The sequence below is a fragment of the Periplaneta americana genome, chromosome 9, assembly GCF_040183065.1.
Source record: "Periplaneta americana isolate PAMFEO1 chromosome 9, P.americana_PAMFEO1_priV1, whole genome shotgun sequence".
NCBI classification, from domain to species: domain Eukaryota; kingdom Metazoa; phylum Arthropoda; class Insecta; order Blattodea; family Blattidae; genus Periplaneta; species Periplaneta americana.
In genome coordinates, this window is record NC_091125.1 from 32,035,407 (window position 1) to 32,049,061 (window position 13,655).

Genomic DNA, 13,655 nt, shown 5'->3' on the forward strand with positions numbered 1-13,655 from the left:
GTCATGAGGATTGAAAAGCTAAAGGTCAATATCTTAATATTGATTAAACAATGTAATCTAATCACATATCAGCATGGATCTTATCTTAGTAGACGAGTTCTTGAAATCTTCAGGTTGCCAACACAAATTATGGTTGAGAATTGCGTGCGGGTTGGAAGGATGTTCAGTCATTATTGTTATTCTATGTTGTTTATACCTGGTTTAAGAGGTAGCAATAGTCAGGTAGTGATTATGTTATTGGAAAATAAATTTCAAAGTATGTGATCAAGATTTATGTGAAAAAAAAAACACTTTTAACATAATTATTTACCCCTCATTACACTACCATCAGGCAGTATATGCCTATCTCACTCGATGGTATATGTTGGAGGAAGAACAACTATTTGTATAAATCTGAAGTCTCATTAATGTAATATGTAGCTAGTCGGCGATGTATACAGTGGAGGTGGAAAGGAACTGACCACCCTACCCCATTATCTCCTGGCTTAGTTGGCTCATGAGTGATAACTTATTAGTGTCATTTATGAGGTTCCAACTAGTTCTCGGATTGCAGACTAAACAAAGAAATTGATTATTATTTCAGTCGCTACCTACTAAGCACAACAAAAAATTTGTTCCATGAAAGTGACATATTTTGTTCCATAATGTCTGACAGGCGACGTAAAGATTACGGCAGACGAAGGGGGGAAAGTAATTGAGTATAAGTGCTGTTCATCTAATGACAGAGGACACATTCCAGACTTATCTTGAAGTGGATGGACGTAGAATACTTCAGACCGTCAACTTCAAGATAAGTCTGGATTGTGACCTCTGTCATTAGGTGAATAGCAATTATACTTCTCCTTTCATCGGCCAACAACGTTTACATCGCCTGTCGGACATATGGAACGCAGTATAGTTTCTCATATGATTTACTCGTTTCGCAGGAGCAAAGATTTTTGCCATGTTCTAATAATAGTACTGTTTTACTGTTTTTTTAGTAGTTTGTCATACTATTTACTCGTCTCGAAGCAGCAAAGATTTTTGTCATGTTGGAATGAAACTACTGTTTATAGCATTTCTAACTATTATTAAAATAATACTCGTACCTAATTGCAATCATTTGGTAAGCACCCAGATCAAAAATATTAATTTTATTTAATTCCTATATTTTATTTTGTACTAGCTGAAAGCACCCGGCGTTGCCCGGGTTTTCCTTTCTGCTTCTATTTTTAATTAAACTGGTTATTAAATTTTCGGAAATTTCGGAAACCTAACTATAGACAACTAAAACGAATTTCTTTACTAAGCTTTCCTCGCCCATAAAGATGAATCTTTACTTAACGTCACTTACTTGAATTAATGAACTCCTTAGCCAAATGTCTGCCAGGGTTAACTCAGGGTTGTAAATCAGGCACCGAAAAGAAAACATTTCATCATGTGCCTGACGTTAAACTGTTGTTTTAAATTTATATATTTATTTGTTTTTATTTATTTATTTGTTGTTTGTTTGTTTGATTTATTTATATTTATTTATTTATTTATTTATTTATTTATTTATTTATTTATTTATTCTGGTGCAGTTAAGGCCGTTAGGCCTTCTCTTCCACACCGCCAGAAATACAAATAAAGTAATAGAAAAATCAAACTATAAACAAAGTAAAACCCAACGAAAATATAATTCCTTCTCCTCTTTCTGATCAGTTTCAGCATCGAACCAATATATACATATATAATTTAATTTATATTGGAAGATTTTTTACTTCTTGATCGCTGTACACCCACTTATATCATACCCAGTTTTTTTTAATATAACTTGAAACTACGTATATCCCATAAATTCAGAACATATTATATTAATTCTAATTTTAACACAGAATACAGATACAATATAAACTCGCAATGTCGTTTTTTAACATAAAGACTAATATTCTGAGAAACGTATAGGTCTACCGGTTTTTAGAAATTAAGAGATTTTTATTTCCACAATGCTTAACATACTAAATTTGCAACGTAATTATACATATATAATTTCGCAGCAACACATTTTCGGACGTGAACAACAATATTTTGAAAATTAATACAGTGTAATTTTCAGTGGGCTTATGTACGTACATTCACATACTACATTATCAACATGACAAAAGTATCATTGATTTGCTTATTGATATGTGTAAAATCTTTTTTTTTTCCCACTTCTTTGTATGAAATATAGTTGAGGATGTGAAAAACACGCAGTTTTTAAGTTAATGTCTGCAACTTTGAGCGACTGTCCTTGAGCTTCATTTTAATTTGGCCATTACAAATGCTATTGGCATTGAAATTGCAGTTGTTTAAAATTGAATGAGTATCCTAGCAATACGTGGAACAAAAACATCTCCTTTTATTTCTGCAGTTAATATTGCCAATTGTATTATGTTCGTATGTGTTTTTCACACCAATTCTTATTCGTGCCTAATTTTGGTGGGTCAATATTTCGCAATAGTACTATTGGTTATTCAATATTAAGTAAATTATGTGGTAGCAATCCTTGTAGTTTCAAAGAATTCTAGAATCAGTTGTATAAAACAGTCTGCTCACTATCTACAAAACTGCATCGAGGAATTCATAATACTGTCCTGGACTGCGTAAAGATACTTACTGCATGAATTATCTAGTTTTAGCCTTCATGGTGTGTAACAATAATGTAATTTAATTTCGTGTTAAAATTTCCATGACCTCATGAAAGTCGATGTTGAATACAACAGACAATAATAAAAAAACAATTGACTGTAGAAGATTTTTGCATTTTAATATTATGCATAAATATTTGATCTATTTATTTTTATTTTTTATAGTTTTAATTTAACTTCCATTTGCACAATTTTAATGTAGCCTATGTTCTTCTCCTGGTTATGAAGGTTAAATGTGGAAACCTTGGCACATATCGGTCAAAGCGTGTAGATTTGTACAGAGAACATACATATATACATACTTACATACATACCCACATTCAATTTTATATATTAAGATTACACTGAACGAACTGTCTGTATTCCTAAAATTAATAGCCTACATCTGACTTCACATATAAATTGAACAATTTAAGCACATATATTACATAATTAATTTTTGACAAATTTACGTAAAATAGCGTTGTCCTCAACAGTTTTCTAGGTACTATACTCGCCTTTAGATCTGAGTTTCGCAGGAACAAACCCGGCCCAGGGCAACAATACTTATATATACACACACGACACATAAAAGAACACTGCTGTCCTTATCAAAGGGCCTCGCCCACGTTGAATTTCTCTGTAATTAAAAGTAACATTAAAAATGAATGAATGAAGTGCATATTTTATTGATACGCAATTATACAAACTCATGTACACAAGATCCCTCGCACGAGCCCGTACGGCCATCCGTGCTATAACTATGCACAGTTTGAATCTTCAAAAGAAACAAAAATAATACTACTAATAATAAAATAGAAAAACACAAATAAATGTTGTTATTGCTACCGTTATCATTAGTTATCACAATTACAACTAATCCAACTTCATACCAAATTTCACAAAAATAATAAAACTAAAATAAATGTAAGATATGAAGGAGAAAGAAACATAGTGAAACACATATATAAACAATTCAACTCCTTATTGAAACTGCAATAAATAATCCAGATAATAAATATAAAGGTAAGATATAAAAAATATACAAACGCAATAAAAAAATACAAATAGAAAAAAACACACAATAAATACAAAAAGAACACTATCCCCTAAGTACCTTATTCGCTCAGTGTTAATACTGCTCATTACAACACTAACAAATAACTCTTTCCCTTATTTTCTCGGACCGCTCCCCCTCGGCCAGTTCCACCCTCAGTTGTCGAACTTTTGCCATAAATTTTCCCACACTCTCACAGAATTTAGCGTTATTTAATATATCATACGTTGCCAAGTGCTCCCTCCTAGATGCAATGAAGGACTCTGGCAGGAATCGGATAATTTCAATTGTTCCGGGGCCGGGTATCGATCCCGGGACCCTTCACTTAGCGCGCGAACGCTCTTCCGACTGAGCTACCCCAGGAACTATACACGACACCGTCACAATTTTTCCTTTGTATCCACACGACTAAAATGAGCTGACAAGACGCCAGAACTCAACTATGAGTGCACAGAAATACTTGTGTGACTTGTTTCCTCAGAGCTTCTGTGGCTTCACACTCCGATAAAATATGGTGTGATGTCTCGCCTCTACCGCAAAGAGAACATATTCTCGCCCTCTCTTCGCTGACGATTTTAAGTGGCCGCCAAGCTCCTAGACGAAACCAGGTTAAGCCCAGCCTGCCTTCTCTGCTTCCTCCATAGAGGTATAACTCGGTTCCTCAATTTGTTTTGATCATCGATTGGATCTCCAGAGCAACCTTATCCCTACATTATCCTTCTGTTATTTGTCTGTCTTTATCCTTCAGGCGTTTCTTGACTTTCCGCCAGACATTTCGCTTGTTCCTGCAATCTTTACCGTTTATAAATACCATGCCTTTTTCCTCCAACCCTCTGCGTAATCTACCTGCCCAGGTTACTTGATCTCTCCTCTTAAGTTGCTCCCTATAACGAATGCAGTTTTACTATTACCAGTAATGCTGTTATTATTATTAATATTACTCTTACTACTACTGCTATAATAATAATAATAATAATAATAATAATAATAATAATAATAATAATAATAATAACCTATGGCGCAATAGCCCATAAAGAACCAAAACAGATCAGCCGGATGTTGGCTTCACGTCCATATTCTTCAGTAGAGATGAACTATCAATCAACCAGAACGGAGAATGATCCCCCAGCCGTTATATCTTGTTTTCATAACCGGTTCAGTATAGTTCCTTGTTTCCACGTAAGGCTTACCTGTCATTACAGAATAACGAATTTCTTCTGTGCTTCGTTCAGGAGTTTCATAATAGTAGGCCTACTCGGCGAGTCCAGTATTTATAGTGTGTATGTATGTATGTATACATTAATTTACACAAATATATATGCATATAATTATGGTCAAATATGCCTATCTATATTTGTATTATGCATGTGTGTATGGACATATGTAATACTGCTCGCATTGGAAGAGTCGCTGATTTGAAACAGTGTGCGACAACAGTAGAAACTTATCACAGAGAAATAGATACAGTGCAAGTTCCCGCTGCGTCACCACATGACTTCCAATTGGATGTTGTAATGGAGCTGTCACAAATAGCTGCTCTCCCTCTTGTCAATTTTCCAATTTAAAGTTATAACCTTCATCCCCCTTCTTCATAGAAGCTTCCCTCCCAGTTTCGACCCCGCTAGGCGTTAGTTGCTTTCTCTTTGGAAACTCACTTACGGAATAAATGTTATAGATGTAGAAACGAAACATTTCATGCAGAAAGATGACATTTGTGTATGTCTGAAGATCAAACGACTGTGTATACCTAGGTTATATCTCGATGCCCTTTCAATATGTCGGATAACGTAAAGATTCAGAAGTTATACATTTCTTTTAATAATGTACTGCTGTATGGACCATACAGTAAGTGACTGAACTTTGAAAGTCGATATACCTACATAAACTTAAAATTATATCAGTGTTATTTTTTAAATGTCATTATAATCCGCTCTTCTATAATCAAACTAGTATGATTAAAAGTAGCCACCGGCGTGGCTCAGTCGGTTAAGGCGCCTGCCTGCCGGTCTGAAGTTGCATTCGGGCGCGGGTTGGGCTGATTACCTGGTTGGGTTTTTTCCGAGGTTTTCCCCAACCGTAATGTGAATACAAGGTAATCTATGGCGAATCCTCGGCCTCATCTCGCCAAATATCATCTCGCTATCACCAATCTCATCGACGCTAAATAGCCTAGTAGTTGATACAGCGTCGTTAAATAACCAACTAAAATAAAAAAATGATAAAAGTTGTTAATTTTTTAGTAGGTTATTTTACGATGCTGTATCAACATCTCAGGTTATTTAGCGTCTGAATGAGATGAAGGTAATAATGCGGGTGAAATGAGTCCGGGGTCCAGCACCGAGAGTTACCAAGCATTTGCTCATATTGGGTTGAGGGAAACCCCGGGAAAAATCTCAACCAGGATTCGAACCCGGGGCACCTGGTTTCGTGGCCAGACGCGCTAACCGTTACTCCACAGGTGTGGGCTAAAAGTTGTTAAATAAAAACATGTTTAAATTAAGTTTTGCGAGAAAGAAGCAATTAGTGTATTTTGTTGGGAAGAAGGACTAAAGTGCAAGAGTAGCCGCTGTATAAAACTGTTCTAGATTTGAAGGTGAGAGAGTACTAAATAGCATCATATTAATTTAATTTGGTACAAACCTTGCAATTAAAGTGATACCAACATGTTGAACAAACCACGGTTTTGACAATCATTTGACGATGATAGAATTCTTCGATGTAGTCTTCCTCAATAACGTAGCCATTGGATCCGAGCTCCACGGGTTCAAACCGGTGTGTCCAGTGCGATACTTCTTTCTTTGACTTATAGATGTGCCATTGAATGTAACTATAGAGTAATGGTAATGGTGGGGTCAGATATTTAAGTGCCAGAAATTAGAAAATTATAATTATTCTGTTTGGACACTTCAAAGCCTATACTATAAGCAGTAGCATAAAGTCAAAAGAAGGATAACGACGACAAAGGAAGCTTTTAATAGAAAAAAGCTTCAATTCCTTGCGAACCTCTAGAAAAATAACAAAGGAAGAGACTAGTGAAGTGCTTTGTGTGGCATTAAATTAAATTATTTGGTAATATTTTTTTTATTATTTTATGTGGATAGAAGTAATTATCGGTACTCATCAGATATTATTTTTATTACGTTTCGATAACTACTATAGTGTCACAACATTCATCTCCAAGTTATATCCATCAGAAATGACTGAATATTATAGCGTAATAATGACTTTTAGTGGAAAAATGACTGCTGAACTCAACATGAAAATTAATGAGCGAAGTAAAGTTATATATTGAAATGTCATTTATACTCTTATCAGTATCTTCTTGGTGTTGGCTTCTCAATAGGCTTACTTTCTTGCTTAATTACTTACAAATGGCTTTTAAGGAACCCGGAGGTTCATTGCCATCCCCACATAAGCCCGCCATCGGTCCCTATCCTGTGCCATATTATTACAGTCCCTACCATCATATCCCACCTCCCTCAAATCCATTTTAATATTATCCTCCCATCTACGTCTCGGCCTCCCTAAAGGTATTTTTCCCGGCGGTCTCCCAACTAACACTCTATATGCATTCCCAATAGGTACATTAACAAATTCTAAATTCTATTATTTATGCCTGTATTAAACACTTCTTTGCATTTTTTGAACCACTAGTATTCGAGATTCACTAAGACGGCCTATTTTCCCTTCCAATTCATTAACTTGTTTTTGTACTTTACATAGGAATGACGTAGATACCAGATCAGTTCCTATGCCTGTTATTTGCATTCTGTTGTTTCGTCTCAACTGGACGTGGAACGACCAGAAAGACTAATTCTCGAATATTATTTCTTTTTTGCAAAGTAATTTCTGTGTTATTTTTAGGAAAAAAAAACTTCAAAAATATGTATTTAAATATGAATTTCACCAAATTTCTGTATGACTATTATGTGTATCCAGTGACCTAGCCAATTCGTTTTCATCTTCGTAATTCAACATTCTATCACAGTCTACTATATACAGTCGCGAAGCTCAATATGTAGTAAAAATGCAAACATGGGTAGTTGCCCACTACTAGGATCGCTACTATCGCCTCATCATCGCAGATCTCTCTCCTAGCAGCCGACAAAATATGTTACACTTTCGTTGTCGTGTTCTTTTCGAAAAATTAACACCTTCCTTCCATTATTGAAATATTAAATGCATAAAGTTAATTTATTATTTTAATGAAGTATATTAAATTCCACCATAATCGAAGATACCTGCAAGAAATAAGTTAATATAATTTTTATTTGTGCAAAACGAACTGAAATTTACTATAATAGCTTCACTCATTCAAGATTATAGCGATAATTAACTATGAAACCAATAAATATTAATTTGCATTTCCCTTTACAACAATAATAATGGAAATATGAATTAATGGAGTAACTTACGTGTACTGGTACTTGTAGTGTAGGCTTACGTAGTTAACAAAGTGGGATGAGGTTAAGCAATAATAATCACACCAGAATTGGAATTAAAACGTGATCAATAAATTTTATTGTAACAGACTTTTTCTACGTCTCTAGTAAAGCAACAAATAAAAATAACAACAAAATTAACAGCTATAATTAAAAACATATCCTTTGAAGAAAAAAGTAGACCTAAGCAATAATAATCCCAACAGAATTGAAAATAAAACGTGATCAATAAATTTCATTAAAACAAACTTAATTTTTCTACGTCTTTAGTAAAATAACACACAAAAATAATAACAAAATTAATAGCTACAATTAAAAAATATATCCTCTCAAAAAAAAAAGTAGACCTAACCTTTATTTCTCTGGAAATTTAGCAGCCTAAGTGACAGAACTTTAACCGGTATCTAATGTCCTTTCGGTTAGACTGAAATATTTCATTGTGAAATTTAAGGATATAATGTATTCTAACAGTCACAAAGAACTTCATATTAACAGCTTTGTTTCTGCACAGCATTCTTGTGGAAACCCAGGACACTTTCTGGATCTTTCGGAAATCGGAAAAAGGATAACTCTGGCCTCTTTTTCTTATTGTTGCTACAATTTATAGCACTATAAACGTCTCCTCCTTGTCCCATATTATTATTCCAATTATTATATTTTAGCCATTAACATTTTCATTATAACCAATAACGAACATTTCACAAGCATCAATGTGAAATACGCAACGAGCTAGCACTCGACAGAAATACGACACAGTCCAAAGTCGACCATGGTCAGTCTATTGTTTCTAGTTGCTAACCGCTTGGAGCGCTTTATCACGAGATTTGCAAAAAAACACCTCAAGCTTCGCGACTGTATATAGTAGACTGTGATTCTATTTTCACCCGCTCGCTCTAGAACAGCTTCATTTCTTATTTCCTCTATGTGTCGTAGCAGGCAGTTCTTCTTCTGAAGTTGTTAAGTCAGGAGTTCTTCAAGGGTATTGTCTAGGGCCTTTACTATTTATGATTTACGTCAATGATGTAACGAAAACAATAAAGTACTGTAAATACCACATGTATTTTGACGACTTACAGATGTACATTCACTTGCACCCCGACGAAACGAATGACGTAATAACAAGAATGAATGACAGTTTGAACTCTGTCTCCATGTGGGCTCATAAGTTTGAATTAAAGTTAAACCCATAAAAATTTCAGTCTATTGTAATGGGCCATTAACGCCTGCTTGGAACATTTAACAGGGATAACCTACCACACACAAAGCTAAATGATATATTAATAGGCTACAATATTCTGAAACCGTTAAGAATCTTGGTTTCTTTATGGACAGTGACCTAAATTGAAATAGTTAGGTAACATACATGGTACGTATGAAAATATTCTCGTTGCTTCATTCTTTAAACCACATGAAGAAATATTTACCATTTACATTTTAAAAAATTCTTATTCAGACAATCTCTGTTTTGATTATTGCGATTCCTTGCTGACAAATGTAACCTGTAACCCAGCTGAGAGATTGAAGCATGCTCGTAATATGTGTATGCGATTCATTTGCAATACGTGCACATTTGATCATGTAACACCAATACTCGAACTTCTGTCATTGGTTAGCCTGAAGGAACGAAGATTCATGCATTCACTCACACTACTATTTAAACTCTTGCATACCTCTACTCCTGCTAACCTAGCAGCACAAAATTTCCGTTTCTCACAACAGTACGCAATCCCAATCAAGCAATAAAATTCTTCCTATCCCTCATCACAGAACATTATTATAATATTCATCCTATATAGTATCATTAACTCGTCTTTGGAATTCTCTCTCTAATGACGTCAGCGATTGCAGAATGCTATCGAAATTCAAAATTAAATTAGAAATATAGTGTTACTGTAATTGTAAACGTTCTTGTTTTGTGCAATTGAACGTTATTAGTTTCTTCGCTGCTGTCCTAAAATGTTGCCGCCCTCACATAACCCCCTCATCGATCCCTATTCTGTGCAAGATTAATCCAGTCCCTATCATCATATCCCACCTCTCTCGAATCCATTTTAATATTATCCTCCCATCTACGTCTCGGTTTTCCCAAAGATCTTTTTTTCCCTCCGTTCTCCCAACTAACATTCTATATGCATTTCTAGATTCACCCATACGTGCTACATGCCCTGACCATCTCAAACGTCCGGATTTAACATTCCTAATTATGTCAGGTGAGGAATACAATGCGTGCAGTTCTGCATTGTGTAACTTTATTCATTCTTCTGTATCTTCATCCCTCTTCGCCCCCAAAATTGTTCTAAAAACCTCATTCTCAAACACCCTTAATCTTTGTTCCTATCTCAAAGTGAGAGTCCAAGTTTCACAACCATACAGAGCAACCGGTAATATAACTGTTTTATAAATTTTAACTTTCAGGTTTTTTGAGAGCAGACTGGATGACAAAAGTTGCTCAACGAATAATAACAGGCATTTCCCACATTTAATCTGCGTTTAATTTCCTCTCGAATGTCATTTATATTTGTTACTGTTACTCCAAGAAATTTTAATCTTTCCACCTTTTCAAAGGATAAATTTCCAATTTTTATATTTCCATTTCATACAATATTCTGGTCACGAGACACAATCAGGTATTTTGTCTTTTCGGGATTTACTTCCAAACCTATCTCTTTACTTGCTTCAAGTAAAATTCCCGTGTTTTCCCTAATCGTTTGTGAATTTTCTCCTAACATATTCACGTCATCCGCATAAATAAGCAGCTGATGTAACCCGTTCTATTCCAAACCCTCTCCGTTATTCTGAACTTTCCTAATGGCATATTCTAGAGCAAAGTAAAGGTGATAGTGCATCTCCTTGCTTTAGCCCGCAGTGAACTGGAAAAGCATACGATATAAACTGGCCTATATGGACTCTGCTGTTTCACTGAGACATTTTAATTAATCGAAATAGTTTCTTCGGAATACCGAATTCTACAAGAATATTATATAAAACTTTTCTCTTAATCATATGCCTTTTTGAAATTTATGAATAACTGGTTTACTGTACTCTTATACTCCATTTTTTCTCCAATATGTGTCGAATAGAAAAAATATGATCAGTAGTCGATCTATTACGCCTAAACCCACATTGATGTGTCCCATAATTTCATCTACATATGGAGTTAATCTTGTCAGAAGAATATTGGACAAAATTTTGTATACGACGTCAACAAAAGTGATATTCCTCGAAAGTTACTACGGTTAGTCTTGTCCGCTTTCTTAAAAACAGGTACAATTATGGACTTCTTCCACTTATTATTATTATTATTATTATTATTATTATTATTATTATTATTATTATTATTATTATTATTATTTCATGCGCTGCATTTCTTTGTTGTAGGGTGGATTAAATATTTATCTAAGAACCCGAGCCTTATAATTAGGTACTTTATTTAACGACGCTTTCAAATTGAGAGATTATTCTTCTTCGAAATGCAGACTGGACAAGAAAACGCAGACAAATATTGCCTGGAGCTTTTTATCATAGAAGAGATTCTTTTACGACACGGAACTTACAGGTTTAATTTTCTCCCGACAGAAGAATGCAGAGAATTTTATTGTCCTTAAAACTTAATTTTTCTCACGATGAAGGATGGGTGGAGCGGAGAAAAATTCTCTCCGGCACCGGGATTTGAACCCGAGTCTTCAGCTCTATGTGCTGACGCTCTATCCACTGAGCCACACCGGATTCCCATTCCGATGCCGGATTGAATCCTCTCAGTTTAACCCTTTGAAGTACAAATTATTTTTTTATGTTTTTCATATCATGGATCATATCAAAGCTTCAATCAATTTTTTTTCAACATTTTAACACTGCACACAGTTTCAAAACATAGATGGCACCTCTATGTATACTCAAGAGATGGTTCCTTGGTGGAATATCTGGGCCATAAAATTTAGAAAGAAAACGGTGGTTCTTCTGAATAACCACTATGCTGCAAAGGGTTAAGCTCCACCACCTCTTAGGTTCCCTCTAGTGGCCAACGCTCATGCACTGGGTCACAGATGTGACAGCGGCACAATATCAAACACATTAATGTGCAGAGGTGCACTCATTACGAGTTACTGAGGGGACGGGATCTGACGGAATGAGTGCCGTCTTAAATCAGTGATTATTTTCGTATATCATATATTATTACGATGTAATGAAGTACGTATGATATTTCCATGCAGAAATTCTGCGTCATCATATGATGGATTGGTGGAGCGGCTCAGTGGATAGAGCGTCAGCACGTAGAGCTGAAGACCCGGGTTCAAATCCCGGTGCCGGAGAGAATTTTTCTCCGCTCCACCCATCCTTCATCATATGATGACCCACAATTTCTGCATGGAAGTATCATATGTACTTCCGTACATCGTAATAATATATTTAATTTTTCTCGTCAGAATTTGCACCTCGGATAAACAGCTAGCGTTGTGATCAATAGACCACCGAGGACGGCTAAGTTATGAAGAGAAGGACTATTTGAAAACTGCAAGATATGGTGTTTAGTTATGACAAATGATCACATTATTGAAATCTACCAGTTAAAGACTAAATGTGAAATTTTGTTAGATTTTTAAAATTAATTCCTTCTGAAATTAGTTTTTCATTGCAACATAATTTCGTAATAAACAGTAAATTATTAGTTACGTTTTAAAATTGCTCTCTGATAACTATGATTTACTAGGAAGAGAAATGAAAATAAAATATTTGCTTGCAAGCTGCCGAGAAAGTATGGATAAGTTGCTCAAAGAAAGAAGTCGCGCACAGTAGCTAGTTGCGATGCATAAACAACAGGTTTCATACCCACAAAGAAAAGACCACACAGTATTCCATGTAGTGAACTGCCTGGTGTCGTTGCCGGACCGCAACGACCCCCCTGCCACGGAGAGAAGAAACACGCATTTGTTTACTAGAGGGTGGAAACAAGTTTAGAAGTGTTCTCTTGCAAAGAAATCGTCTTCCTTTTAGTTTGGCGGCGTCCCGACGTACTTCCACCGATCACGGTGGTCTGTCGTTGCTGGGGAGATCACTACATCCTAGACCGCATCGTGTACACTTTCATGCCGAACCTAAGCTACTACGTCCGTATGAGGGTCTGTATTTTACTGTAAAAGTTCTCCGCTACAAATTCAGCTGACTCGGATTCGATTCCAGATAGAGAAGTGAAAAGTTAGTTTCCATCCAAAGAGATTAAATTTAATGTCTTGGACTAATGTAAGACGTGTAGGCCTATTCCCTATGCTGTTTATTACGCGAACACCGTAACTATAAATAATGTTCGCTATTTTGTGAATGCTTAGTGATTAGTTAAGAATATGAACGTAAGCGACATGTCATTTCATGGCAAAATATGTCCTACTTCAAATACAAAAAGCATTAAGTCCCTTTCTCTCTTATACCGAATTTTGCACACCTCTACTCTCTCTTACTTATATGTTCGATTCCACAGCCTTTCTCGGCATCAACTTAAATACTCGGTTACAATATGATAACACGCTATAA

General features: G+C 35.4%; 1 long non-coding RNA gene and 1 other non-coding gene across 2 annotated transcripts in view; one reads left to right on the forward strand and one right to left on the reverse strand.

Annotated features, from left to right (window-relative positions):
- LOC138705637 (uncharacterized) overlaps positions 1-13,655 on the forward strand; it is a 381,721-nt gene that overhangs the window by 352,863 nt on the left and 15,203 nt on the right. The window lies entirely within an intron of this gene.
- TRNAY-AUA (transfer RNA tyrosine (anticodon AUA)) lies at positions 11,784-11,855 on the reverse strand. Its single transcript has one exon. It is a non-coding gene; the product is annotated as a tRNA-Tyr (tRNA).